The sequence below is a fragment of the Crocodylus porosus genome, unplaced genomic scaffold, assembly GCF_001723895.1.
Source record: "Crocodylus porosus isolate Cpor-Errol unplaced genomic scaffold, CroPor_comp1, whole genome shotgun sequence".
In the NCBI taxonomy this organism is placed as follows: Eukaryota; Metazoa; Chordata; order Crocodylia; family Crocodylidae; genus Crocodylus; species Crocodylus porosus.
In genome coordinates, this window is record NW_017728886.1 from 74,992,801 (window position 1) to 75,007,272 (window position 14,472).

The 14,472-nt window shown below is 41.3% G+C and overlaps 1 long non-coding RNA gene across 1 annotated transcript; it reads right to left on the reverse strand.

Moving 5' to 3' along the window:
- Window positions 1–6,960: 6,960 nt before the first annotated feature.
- On the reverse strand, window positions 6,961–14,164 carry LOC109311149. The gene is made up of 2 exons (XR_002101433.1): window positions 14,087–14,164; window positions 6,961–12,991 (listed from the first exon to the last, which is right to left on the reverse strand). It is a non-coding gene; the product is annotated as an uncharacterized LOC109311149 (long non-coding RNA).
- Window positions 14,165–14,472: the final 308 nt, after the last annotated feature.

Below are 14,472 nucleotides of genomic sequence, written 5' to 3' on the forward strand. Positions count from 1 at the left end.
CTTTCAAGAATAAGAGTAAAATTTGACCACAGGCTGCAGATATGGATGTAAGTGACTCTGTGATCACTAGAGGGCAGCCGGAGGCCACTGCTTAGTTCATTGTCTTACCACCCCACATAAGGTAGCCGAGCCCAGAGCTGATTGAACAAAGGCTGGAATGGCTCTCCCTTTTTCATTCACATGTTGTGCCTCGTCTTTCCTGGAGCTACTCACTACAAGTAAGTCCTCGGGATGGGCTAGCCATTCATTTTCAAATTGGGACCTAGGTATGATGGTTGTCAGCCTAACAGGGAACATCACAATGGGAATGATTTAGCAAACCTGTGCTGAGAGATGATTTAGGTGTGTCTGCTTTCTTAAAAAGGTGTATGGTCTGGTTATCAGCGACTAAAAAGATGCTGTTTGCAAATTTGGGATACATGTTCAAAGCAAAGGAACCTCTAATCAGTTTAAAAGCAATGCAAACTCCTGACACTACACATCACTTTTAAATCAGACCAAATCCTGAGAGGCATCAAGCACTTGCCATTGCCCTTGACACAGATGGCAGTGATAGGTCCTCAGCAATGCTGGGGAACCATCCAGCCTGGCACTTAAAATCTATCTTGTCGCACTGCTGCCTTTGATGGGAATGAGTCATCTTGCTACCAACCCTGGTTTTTATACAATTATTTATTTATGGCAAACCAGCCCTCCCCCCCTCCAACCCTGATCTCATCCCACTCCCCAGAATAGATGCTTTTTTTAAAAAATGATGTCTGGAGGCCACTCGGTGGATGCTGTGGGATTGGTATTCGCTAGGCTCATTGTTGTTTAACAGCTGGCTAGCAGGGAGATGCTGTGCGTGTACAGCCTCTGTATAGAGCATTGCTAATCATGTTACTATAGCCTTGTCTGTCCTGGGTGAAAGATGAAGGCTTGTGTCAACAGTGACACTTGACAGCGCCTGCATGAAGCTAGCCGTACAGTTGCTGCAACTGTGCTTTGACCAAAAAGAACTCTCCATCAGGCCCTGCATGTGGCTTTGTCAAGTTCTCTTTGTCAGGAGCCAGGCAGACAACATCAGAGCAACAAAAGCAGGCTCAGTATGCTCCCTATGGCAGTCTTGAAATATTACCATATTAAGGTAATCCAGTAAATGTAGAATCAAATGCAGCAACTTGCTTCAGGGCTGTCACAAGACTAATTGAGAGGCATCTCTTACCTGGGGGAGGTAGAGAAATAAGCTTTCAAAAAGGCTCTAAAGGTCACAGCAGCTTTTGACTACAGCTTCCTAAATCCTTTGAGGTAGTTCTACATGCAGCAATGATTTCTGCCAGGCGTTCAGGGAAACAGGGAGTAGCCAGGAAGAATTCAATGCCTCTCTCTTGCCTGGTTTAAATATTTAAGTGAGAAGTCCTAATGCATCCCCAGAAACAAGAATTTGATTTACCCAACACTCTCTTCCTTGTCCCTGTGACAACCATTCCCATTCATCAGTCCTTCAGTGGCTGCTGTGCCAAGACTCACCACACCTGTTTCATCTCAGGCCCAACCAGGCTACATAGAAATATGCCCCAGTGAAGCAGTACCAGAGCCGGAGAGGAAGGACCAGAGGTCACAGTTTGGGCAGGCACCAATTTTTGTCTTGTTGCTAGGAAGTGCTTTGAAAGGACAAACTTGATTTTTTGCAACTTTTGGCTGCTAGAGCAGAGAAACAGCTGCAGGTCAGGCACAAATCTCTTCCCCTTTTATACTTTCAATTCTCAAATAGCACAGGGATGAATGGGGAAGGCCATTTGCAGCACCCTCCTTTGTTCTTCCCACTTCCCCAGCTCACACGTGCACACACCCTCCGATTTCTCCGACACCTTCTTTAATGGTAGTTGAAGCTCGCCTACAAAGATATTTTTGACACTGAATGATCTGGGCCTGTGACATGCAACTGTGCTCTGTTCCCTGGCTAGTGACTGGGATTCTGAGATTTGCAACAGTTTCCATGGTCGGATTTTTCTTTCACACATCTCTCCATACTGCCTACTCCTGCTTACATGCAACTCATTTCTAGTAAGTCTATAAGGGAAGAGAGGCCTGCAGGACCCAGCCATACAGAAATACATACTGAAATGTCAAAGGCCTGGCCAAGACAGGCATATTGTGTGTTTAAGACAAAGCAGTTTCTCTAGCTAATAGGACATACAAGAGCCATCACATCCAGCCACCTTTGATTCCATGGTCTGAATGCTCACACTCCCGGCTTGGCTGACTGGGAACAGCCTGTGGAGCAAGTCTAGAGCAGCAGTTGGCCAAAACAGCCCAGCTCAGGTCTGATGCAGGCCAGCACTTGTGACCCAGCCACTGCCACAACTGCTACCACGGCATGGGTAAAGTCCCCTACCACTGGAATGTGACTGAAGCCTCCCAACCCATTAAACTCCCAAGTCTGCATTAAATGGTTCAGGTTGCCAATTCCTGGCCAAGAATCCAAAAATTTGCCTCCTTTGGGCAGGCAGTTGGCACTGACTATTGCAGGCTGCTGCCCCTCCTTTCCTGCTAAGTTCCAGCTCCTGTTTTTTCCTCTTATCCCTGAAGCAATGCCACATCCACTACACACAGAAGCTTCTGAACATGGCCCAAAACAGAGTTCGATCCTCACCATGCAAGTTGGGCCAGCTGTACTGGCCCTGAACCTCAGCCCAGCTAGAGACCCGACTGCACTAACATTTGATATTGATTGCTCCAGGCAGAAGGTCCATTTTGTACGCTTTAGTCTCTCTAGCACCTGATTAACCATCTGGTTCAGGCATTTACACCCGGGACCAATGAAGCACAACTCTCTGCTAATTGATGGCAGAGCTGATGCATTCTTGTGATATGCAGTGGGGCATAGTATGAACCCAGCAGATGCTGCTAATTTAAATTCCACACATGAAATGCTGTACCTACTGAATTGAAATAAATTTCCACGGGACTTCCTGTTGCAAAAGCAAACTCTGTTATTCTAACTAATTATAAACTGCTTTTGCAATAAAGCTCTCATTTCATGTATCTAGAACTAAGAAAAAAAATATAAGCATTGTTGGCAATGAAGTTATTCAGGTTTAGCAAAAACCAGCCAGGAAAAATCATAGCAGAAAAAAAGGACATGTTTCATAGTAATTACAGCCAATTACCTCATGGCAAAGACATGAATAATTCATATATTAAACTCGAAGAACTCCCAAGGAAAGAATCTGAAGGGTGATAAACACTTATTCTACCGACTGGCTTTGCTTCTGTTATTCTGCCCCCCTTGACCCTCTCTGTGGAGATATTGTCATGTGCACCCACTCAACTGAAGAGCTCCAAGTCATTCTTGACTGCTTCTGTGAAGCATACGAGATGCTTGGACTCACTGTCAACTTCTCAAAAACCAAGATCCTTTACCAGCCCACCACAAGCCAACCAGCTGCTCCCGAACATATCCCAAATAGAGAACAGCTCTTAGAGAATGAGCATTCCTCCTACCTGAGTAGCCACCTTTCCCAAAAAGGCAAACAGATGATGATATTCAACCCTGGATAATACCTGCCAGTGCTGCCTTTGAATGTCTCTAAAATTATACCTTTGTTGAATGATGAACGTGACATCATGACCCAAACCAAACTTTTTGTCTACCGGTATACTGACATTCCTACCCTGTTGCATGGATGTTGAACTTGGATGACATATTGGAAAAAGCTGAAAGTCTCACAACATTACCACCAGCAACATTTTCGCGAAATTCACTATATCAGCTAGGACAGAACAAATATGAGCATTCTAGCTCAAGTAAACACCATGAGCTTTGAAACCATGTTTATACAGTACCAGTTCCATTGGACAGCACATCTCATAAGGATGCCTAACAACCAGCTCCCAAAACAGGTTCTATACTACCAAAGTCAACAGTGGTCAGTGCTCTAGAGCTGGGTAAAAGAAGAGATTCAAGGACACCTTGAAGACCAACCTGAAGAAATGCATTAATATCAATACTTGGGAGACTCAAGCACTGAATCTCCTACAATGGTGACATGACATACAACAAGGCATTAATCCAGGGGCAGGCAATTATTTCAGGCGGAGGGCTGCTTGCTGAGTTTTGGCAAGCCATTGAGGGCCACATGGGTAGCCCCACTGCTTGACAGGTGCCCCACCCCCTGGTTTCCATCTTGGGATCAGAAGTCCCACCCCTTAACCCTTGACATTTGCTGCCAAAGTCAAAGGACTCCTTTCAGCAAGGGTTTTTGTCACCTCTGAACCAGAAACATATCAAGTTATATTCTAAAAATCAAACGTACTACAATATTCATTAATTTCATTTTAAAAAAATATTTTGTCCTGATTCACATGTGTTTGTGTAGTGTACACAGAGGTGATAGTATAATAGCTTAAAATGAAGTCTTGCTCTTGTATATTGTGGGGGGTGTGGGGGGGAATAGGTTTGTGGGGTGTGGGAGAGGGTGTGTGTGCGGGTATGGGTTTTGTGGGGGGTTGTGTGTATGGGGGGAGGGTGGCTGGGGAGGGATGTGACATGCATGGAGAGGGAAGGCAAAGCCCCCACCAGTGCTCCTGCAAGCCCAGGCTCTGCATTCCTGATACTCTTGGCCCTGGAGCAGCGGTATGGGGCAGCGAGTGGGTGTGCAGAGCACAGCAACAGCCAGGCAGGAGCGCGGGGCCCACACCAGTAGGGCCCAGAGTGGGACAGTAGGAGCACCTAGTCCAGGCTGCCAGGGACTCTATGAAGCCGAGCTGCGCCACTTAAGCGGGAAGAGGAGGGAGCCAGCTTGGCTCCATAGAGCCCCTGCCAGCCGAGGCCCTGCACTCCTGCTGCCCCACTCTGGGCCCCACCGGTACTGCCCCTGTGCACCAGCATGGGCCCAGCTGCCACTGCACTCCAGAAATCTGCTCCAAGTTAAACTGGTTTAAATTTGAAACTGCTACCTCCCAAGGAGTCACTCCAGCTCTACATCTGAATTATAAAGCAAGCTCTGGACCATTAGTTGAACATATTTGCAAGCAAGTTGCTCTCTCTAGACAGATTCATTTCCCCCACCAAACTCCTTATCTCCAGATGCCACCGAACTTCTTAGCCATGTGGAAAGGAATTACAAGGCAATGCAAAGGAAGGAAATTGAGAAACTTTCCAGAAAGGATTTTAGCTGCCGTGTGCTCATTACAGAGGCTCACTCAAATCTCCTAACTGGAAAATTGTATATTTTAAAACGTTCCGGATCTTTGTTATGTTTCTTTCCATCAATTGCAAAAACTGACAGATCAGCAAAGAAATCCTCCCAGCTGCAATATCACCCAGAAACCCAGGAAAGACGACATAGTTTTGCTGCATGAATAAGTGTGATAATCTTTGTGTACTGTGAATCACCCCAATGGCTGCTTAGGATCAGGATGCAGGCAGTGGAGAAATAACTATATAAAGCTAATGCCCAAAATGGCTCATGTGAAAAGCTCGTGTCATGCTAAGACTTGGTGGGGGAAGGGACAAAAGGATTCTTCCCTTTAGCTCTCACCTCAGTCCCCTGCCAAACACTCCTTTATTTTGATTTTGCTCAAAATACCAGGAGTTGGCCGTAAAGCACTGCAATTCAATGTGCCATTCACTGTGGTCTCCATAGCAATGCTGTAACAAACCCCCTGTATCATGACGCACATGTGACAGTATTACTGTTTGGATTAGACTCATTTTAGTATAAGGCATGTGCTTCCACACCAGCATCAGCACAGACAAAAAACACTGGTAAGAGCTCTAATGACTTTGTTAAATCCTTCTACTTGTATCCACAGTGCACAAGACACTGCCTAGATGAGCTGTCTGGCTTATTATCTGCACTCTGCTGCACAGGGATTAAGTTTGTAAGAAGCCACCTACCTGCACAAATTGCTCAGTCCTCAACAGAAAGAACATTTGTACGCTGTTTTGCCACCATCTGTTTCTTCCACGGCACTGCACAATGATTAGCTCCATTAGCAGCCAACGTACGTCTGAGGAAGCCTTCCTATAAGCATGCTGCCAGCTGGCCAGAGACAGAAGTGGCAACACCAGTGACCATTTGGCATGACAAGGAAATCCACTGACAGCTGAGCTATAGACATATTAATGAAGCATTAAAGATCAAAAGAAAGTTACAAAGAATGTTAGTAAATGAGCTTGGATTAAATGGTATTTAATATACAAACCAGAAGGAAGTGACCAGACACATCACCCTTGATCCTCTGGTTTAGTTGAACTCTGCTCAAAACAAGACCAAAAAGGGAACACAAGGAAAGCTGCCTGCCACTTTTGCCACCCCCACATATCTAGGACATGCCAGTGGTCTATGGATCCTCAGACTCGACAAAGGCCAGTTAATGCCAGGCAGGTATCGCCACAGAACACAACACACCCACTGCCCTCCTCCCCCAATCACACACTCTAGCCCATGTATGACTGCTGCCTCCTGAGACTGTGGGGGCAGTTTGTGGGCAGCAGCATTGGTAGGTGACTGCCCGCAGAAGCCGATGGCAGCTGCAGGGGGGCAGTGAGTGGCAACTGTCCACAGAAGCTGGCAGCAGCAGTGGCCAATCTCAGGGGGGCACATGCCCCCCACCCCATTCCCCCAGTTATGCTCTAGCCTGATGTGGGAAAAGATCAACTAAAACAACTCCATGCTACCAAGGAAACTTCTAGCTGATTGCTCAAAGGCCTGCTTCACATCTGCTTCGTAGTGCAGAGGCAGAGTTGGGGGTTACAGCAGGGACCAGACACTGGTACTGTACTTTGAGTTTCTAGGTGCAGGCCTCCACCCAGCCTGCAGAAGAATTTTTTTTTTCATTCCTGTATCTCCATACTGTTTCAACTGCCCAAAGATGCTTTCAACATACTCCTTAGGGCATCAAGAAAACCAATCTACCAAATCCACAGCATTATATGTTTTATCAATACTGAAGTCACCTGGAATCATGATGGAAAGTGTGCTTCAAAAAGATTTATTACATATATTTGTACATATTTTACATAAATGGAATGTTAAACATACAACCTAAAATCAATAAAAAAATATTTCATTCATGATTATGTACTGGCAGACCATCAAAAAATGTACCTTAACAATGTAAGTCATCTTCCAATCATACTGCTCAATTACAAAAATTTACAAACATGTTTTACATTAGACATTGCAAATTACATTCTTATTTATGCTTAGGGTAATGAAGGAAGACTTCTCGCTCATTACCACTAAATTGGAGCATTTTGTAAGCTATGACAGAATAGTTTGGAGAGACAGTAGATTTTGTGGAAAGAGGTGTGTAAAAACGTGGATACTCTTCATCTTTTATCATCGCATAACATCTTCCTAATAGTAAGGAGAGTTAGCACAAGAATCTCTTCAAGTGGAAACATGAATGTTACATCATAACTTGCTGAATGTAATGGCGCAGGTTTTCAGTTAAGTTTAAAATAGTCCTCTCTACAGCTGCCTCCCTGTTCTCCTAAATTTTTTGCAGTACTTTGGCAAAGTCAGCTAGAAGAGTGATATTTGCTATACAAAGATCAATACTTCAGCTTCAGTTCATTATGTATGGGAAAACCTACACAATCATAATGTGATGTCCTCATTAAATTTCAAACCTGTTGAGAGCTTGTGCCATTTATGATTCTAACAGTAAATACTTTTCAATAGGATAAATTAGGGGGGAAAAGAAAATGTTTGAAGAAACCAAGAGTAACAGGATTTATCAACAGAAGCTATTTACTTGCAACGTGGGGGTTTACTTGCATTTGAAATTCTGCCAGAATCAACTGGATCCTATTTATCACCATAACACCTTTGCCAAAGCAAACCCAATGGAGTAAGGATGTCAAACACTTGTGGACTGAAAGCTGCCACAAGCAGAGCAGAAAGCAAAGAAGCTTCTTTCAAACAGTTAGGCAGCAGGCCCACGAGGTATTGTTTACTGGCAACTCATTAGGGGAGAAGACTGTAGCTAACAGAGAGAAAAGGCATACACTAGATCATTAAGTCCAACCTCCTGTATATGCAACAGTTTTGCTAAGCAAGTGTTCAGTATCTAGCAATACCTCACATTAAATTGTTACACTTTATCCAATCAGTGGTTCTGGCACAGGTATTAAGGTGAGATAGTCTACAGTCTCCATAACACTGTGCAGTGGCTAGATAAATTTCTGCAATAGGAATTTTAAATACTTGGTTCCAATTTTGGTGCTGCAACTCCACAACCACCAAATGCACAGTGCAGGTGTAATGAGTCCTCCTTCCAACACTGGGGAAGTAGGGGGAGGGGGGAGATGGGACACACATTAAGGTCCAATCATTGAGCTGATTTTAGAAGTAAACATGAAATTGTGTGGAATTTATTTAATGAAACATAATTTAAGTTCTACATTTTACAAAGAAAACTTGGCCACTCATGACAGGGCCATCTGGGATGGAAAAAATTTAATTTGTGCAACCTGTTGTAGCTGCTGGACAAATGCAGTTAGGTTAGCAATTGCAGTAAAGATTACACTAAATGCTTTTCTTGCAGGCTGATGCAGTAATGTATCATTGACATATCAATGCCAAGAACGGTCTTTCTTTCCCGAAGAAAAAGGGCAGCGTAAGCTCCACAGTAGTTGGGGATAGGCAGAAGAGACTGACAGTTTGAGGCATGAAACCATGACTAGCAAAATCTTGCACTGGTCAAGTTAAGAGCCACAATAACTTACTAGGAAACTTCTTATTTGCCCTGGCCATGTTAAAACTGACGTATTCTGAAGCCAAGTATAAATTTGTGGCCAGATAATCCCACTCTGCCATAGATCTGATGAATGTAAACAGCTATAATCAATCTAAATAGAAACACTCTGTTGACTACGATGAAGCAGCTGAAACTCATGGAAACACGGGGAGGTACTAAAAGTGACTTGAGGCAGGGGTGTAACTGGAGACATGAGCACCATGGGTGGCAGTGTTGTACACAGCTACGTCACTGGCTGTGCTACAAGTGGCAGCAGGTAGTTTGGTAGCAGAGTTGCTGCTATTTTTGCTCCCCAACCCCCAAGAGCCAGTGCAAAGATCTGGTGCCCTAGTTGGTCTCTCTTCATTATGCCACTAGACCCAGGTTTGCTCCCCACCCCCCGCAACAGTGTGTGGCAGTTCTCTTGGAGATCAAGATTAAGTCTTGAAACCCTTGTTTTTGGTGAAAGATTGGAGAACTGGAAGGAGAGTATTTCTAAAGCCCTCCAATAATAAGGTTGCGGTGCTGAAATTTCCATCAAGAAAGGTTCTCTTTCAAATTTATTTCAGGAGTTAGATACAAATTAGAAAGAAAAGTAAGTTTCAAAGTGTCTGACTAAAAGTCTCCCGCTGTACAATTGCTTAGGTTCCAGTTTCTGGTGAATTCAATCTTACTGGATTTCTCATCTTCCACAAAAACAAAACAACCCTGACGTGTCATTTAAAACAAAAGCAGAACTTTTTTTAAATAACCTTTAAGAGCTTTTCTTTGAAACTATGGAACTTTTTACAACATAAAGAAGCATAAGTAGTCAAAGAAATCCCCCCACAACTCTGTGAGTTCCTTTCCAAATTCTTCATATACAAATACGGCAGTATACTCACCCTGAAACATAAGAATTAAGACAGATGCTCCTGCTTGTAATTCATTTATACTTCAGTCTTTTCCCAAAATTAAATACTGTGAGTGTGCAGCATGCTTCATCTCTTTCCTTTTATTTCCCACTCAAATCAATGTCTAACACACACACACAGAAGGAAAACTAGTTTACTATTTTAAAAAATGTGAAAACAGATGCACTAAATATACATACAGCTTCCTGTAACTGTTAGCAGCATGGTTCTCTTGGAATACGGTCATAAAATCATATGCCATTATACCCCATCACCTTTATGCATGCTGCTACTCAAGATATATGGTAAATGACAAGCTTCACTTTTTACGATGTTATAGTTACTCCTCCCCTTCTGGGAAATAGCATGTTTATGGCAAACCTGAGTATGAACATTAGCTCACTCTCTTACACACTTGGGCAAGATATAGGCCAAATGAAATAAAATCACCTGAAAGAATTGAAATTGGCAATTCCTATATTTGTAGGCAAAGAGTGTGGCACACCCCAATTTAACTTATTGCTTCTAGGTACACAAAGGTGATCTTTCCCTAGACAGAGCATTTTTTTCTTTTTTGAAGCACAGTGATCTAGGACCTTGAAAAGGGAATATTAAAAAAAAAAAGAAATGAGGATATCTGAAAATGGCATTGTTTAGAACTAACAAGAGAGCTGTATGTTTTTGTTTCATAAGCACTGGCAGACAGTATTTGGGGATAAAAGTTTACATACATGAACTTCCATATTAAGTTTCAAATCCAAACTCCAGTCTAATCTTTCCAGTCCATCCTAAGTATGGTCCACATTAAGGGTCTAATCCTGTATTCCACTGCATAGCCAAAACTTTACCAGCTTCAGGAGAAGTTTTGCATGTATCCAGAATTTAGGACTGAAACTACAACAACCATCCAAGGAATCAAAACCAAAACAAAAAAGGGGTTGCTGGGTTGGCCAACAGTGACAGAACCCTGACTGCAAAACCATAGGTAAGCATCTACTATTAGAATGGCTCTCAACCATTGCATGGACACTGGCCTTCAGTTTAAGTGATGAAAAGCACTGGAATGTTTGTTCTTTCAATCATTTACTTGCAGGTCTAAATGTAGAAGATCAAGTTTTAGAGAAAGCAGCATATTGGAAACAGAAATTGGGCTTAAGTTGTAAACAGATTTATGTTTAAAAACCAGTCTAATTTAATCCCCAGCAAAAGAACACAAGCTACTACCTTGGAGCACCGATCACCAAAACACCACTAACATCCTTTGTGTATTACAGTAGTTTCTGCCAGCATTAAGTCAACCAAGAACATTAAGTCAATGTAAATACCAAAACTGCCTCTCTCTCAACAGATGCAGATCATTCAAAACAGTAAAAAATGTGACCCTGTGGGAGACGATGTCACTAGTAAAATGCTACAGCTGCTGTAATGTTTTCCCTTAATATTAGAAGGCAACTAAACAATTCTGTTACGAAAGAACTTGTGCAGGAAACTGCTGTATGGTAGATGAGATTACACAACTTAAAAACATGACAGTGGTTCTACTTGCACTGCTATCAAAGGGAGTACCACTGGGTGCCACAATTAGCAATTCAATTAAAATGGATGATGCAAGAAAAATTTTAAAAGCACCTGGGAAGCTGTACCGCTGGTTGTCACAATTAACTGGTTTAGATTTCTTTAATTTGCAGCATAACAAAAGGCATTTTCACAGCATAAAGTTTATGGGAAGATGTTATCTAGTCTAAAATCACTCTGAAAGCAGAAGAGGAGACACTTATAATGTGGAACACAACAGTATTTCTGGGTAGCAGCAGTTGCTCCAGACTTGCCCAATATGAAATAGTAGCAACAGAGGGTGGGAAAAAAAAAAAGACACAGACAAAAGAAAAGCTGAATTAAGCAGACATAAGAACTGCTTAACGCTTGAAGTGTTTGTGCAACTTATTTTTGCTACTGAAACTTACTAAAAACTGCAGTCATTAATAAATATTCATATTTTTCCCTGTATTGTGAAAAGCTACTATGGATCAGTTCATAATATAAAAAAAATATTCTTTTAAGCCCTGATACCTGGTCCAGGTTCTTTTGTTTTCTAAATTGTGGTAATTTGTAGGTATTCATATTTATCCACAGCTCTGCCTGATGTATTTCCCTATAGGTATCTCCCATTTTTTTTAAAGTCCTGGTAAAGCCAGTATAACACAGTAGAACAATAAATTAAACAAATATAGGTGCTTGTTAAAAAACTCTGTCAAATGCTAATCTGTACATAAAAAGACCATTGATGTTAGACGTAAAGACTACAGATCTGCCATCAAGTAAATTTCAATTAAAAAAAAAAACTTGTGTATAAAGTGTTTCAAAAATGAAACGCAAATCCCACCCCTATGTAATCTCAATGCTTAGAAAATTCTTTACTGTGACCATTTTTACAATTTTCTACCTAAACCTAGAGAGGCAGTCTGGAGATGAAAGTAGTACAATAAAATAATTACCTGAAACATTTTTAAAAAATACCCGTTAAACAAATTACCTCAACTGGCAGCACTTAAAACGGGATAATTCTTATTCTATTAAAAAAATGTTGCATAGCTGCAAGATTATACTCTGCTGCGGTTCTTTTTTTTTTTACCCATAAGCAGTAAAAGAGAAATTTTAGTTTAAATTGCAGTGCAATGTGCAGATTTCAACAATCCTATAGCTGGATCAATATGAATTAGTCACCTGCCGTGGCTTTACTCTTTGGACTGCATTCTGACAGACAAAGGATTAGTTATGAAACTCTGAAATACGGTTTTTCCTATGCAGAGGAAAATTACATTTTCCATTCTTGAAATACATGAAGACCATACACCCAGGTGCAACTTCAGTGAATTAATTCATATAGCTAAATTATCCTTCAGTTGCTATTTAGTCTTCTTCAGCCTATGGAAAGATGAAAAGCTTCCACTCAAAAATCTGGTCATCCTCACATAAAAGTTTCAGAGAGAACTGATTCAGAATGCGAATTCCATGTGTGGGAGGAAAACAGACATCCGCAACTGCTTCTGCACAGAACTTAATAAAAGTTAGACTGAAATTAGTAACTTTGGCCTTTAAATACAAAATGTTGTCATTAATGTCCAAGGGAAGAAGATTGTTACAGAATGTGCAGCATTTTCAAAATCCCTGTGTGTCCTCTGTATAAATGTTTGGTACACTGAGCTCTATTGGAAAGCAACTGGTCTTCCTGCAGCCATTATTCCATGTGATTATCCATCTTTGCCAGGCTCACAGCAGCACAAGTCTGAAGCCAGGTATGTTCCCAAATTTGTGTTCAAAAATGGAATCTGAAGTCTCCTACATCTTCTGATCAGTGGAAGCAGCTGCAGCAGTGAAAATAAAGAAAGAATGGTATCTTCAGTTTTACAGTAAGATGCGCCTAGTAAGCATAACTTTCCAAAACACAGAAAGCTATGATTGTTCTTGCATTCATACTCCTCTGTGGATCATTTTTATCTTCTGGATATTAAATACATTTGATTTAGCAAAAAAATCTATAAGCGTTTACAAAGACAAACATCTTTAAAAGCATCATGCCGTGCTTCTTCTGTGGTTTAAATACACTAGGGGTAACACGTGAAGCTCTATGAAGGTACCTGTCAAAATGAAAAATTAGTTCTTGCACTGAGCTATGGCAAAACAGCAGCCTGCACATTGGCAAGTTTTTTCTGCTGCCTCTGTGATGATGCCGCAATTATCTCTAGCATCATAGCAAATATGAGCCATGGCGCACAGTGGTACAATGAAGAGCAGAACGCTGAGGACTGGTATTACATTTAAAAAATCTAAATTGGTTGAGAGAAAGAGTTGGATATCTATCCCTATTGCTTACAATGTTCCTATGAATCCAGGAGTGTTTTGTAACAGCAGGGCCTGGTAGCTTAGAGAAAGCTTAAAAACAAGTTACCCAAAAAAATAAAAGTCCATTCATAAACTCTGGCAAAGTAGGCTGTCACATACAAAAGTTTATGCCTCTCTGAACCAGGTGGTTTCTAAAGTGCTACCAGGCCCTTCCTTCTGCCCACTCCCCTTTAAATAAAAGTGCTCCTTTGGCCTCTAACATCAACTGAAAATTAAGACATGTTCAAAATAATAAAGTGGGACTCAGCCCAGAAAGAGGATTTTTATGTTTACTTTGCTATGAAAGATTCTTGGGTTTCACTTTAAGGAAATCTAGTTTCCATAATAAAAAATAGTTGTAAAACAAGCTACTAACTATTCATAAGAACTGCTTCTGGTGTCTTTCTAGTTTAAATACTAGACTTGATCATTGTTATTGTGGTTATGAGCACGCAGAAATCTTTTACACATGCCAGATACTTACTGATTAGTATCATCTAGATCTGAACATAGATCTACTTCAATACACTTATCTTATTATTGAAAAGTACAATGTAATGTGTAAAAAGAGAAATTACCAATAAACAGGAACCTGGTCTTAATCTGAAGGATGCTCAGGGCAAGATCTATTTACTTCAAACCATTCATCTATGCAGCTGTTGAAGAGTAAACCAAAAAAAAAATTAATGAAGGTTAAACATATCAGCTGCATTTAGCAATAAGGTATTTAAGTAGAATAAATTATCCTAGTTAAGGTAAGTTGAATAGAGACATTTTATGAAGTGCATACAAATATAAAATACCATATACAAATACACATGCAGAAATCAATATATTGCCCATCCAGCTGCCTCCCATAGGTGAAGGAAAATGCTGGGGAAATCGCACTTCAACTGAAATGTGTGGCAAAGTATTTTTCAAAGTTCACTGGATATTTTTGATTTGTACAGATATGTATGATTAT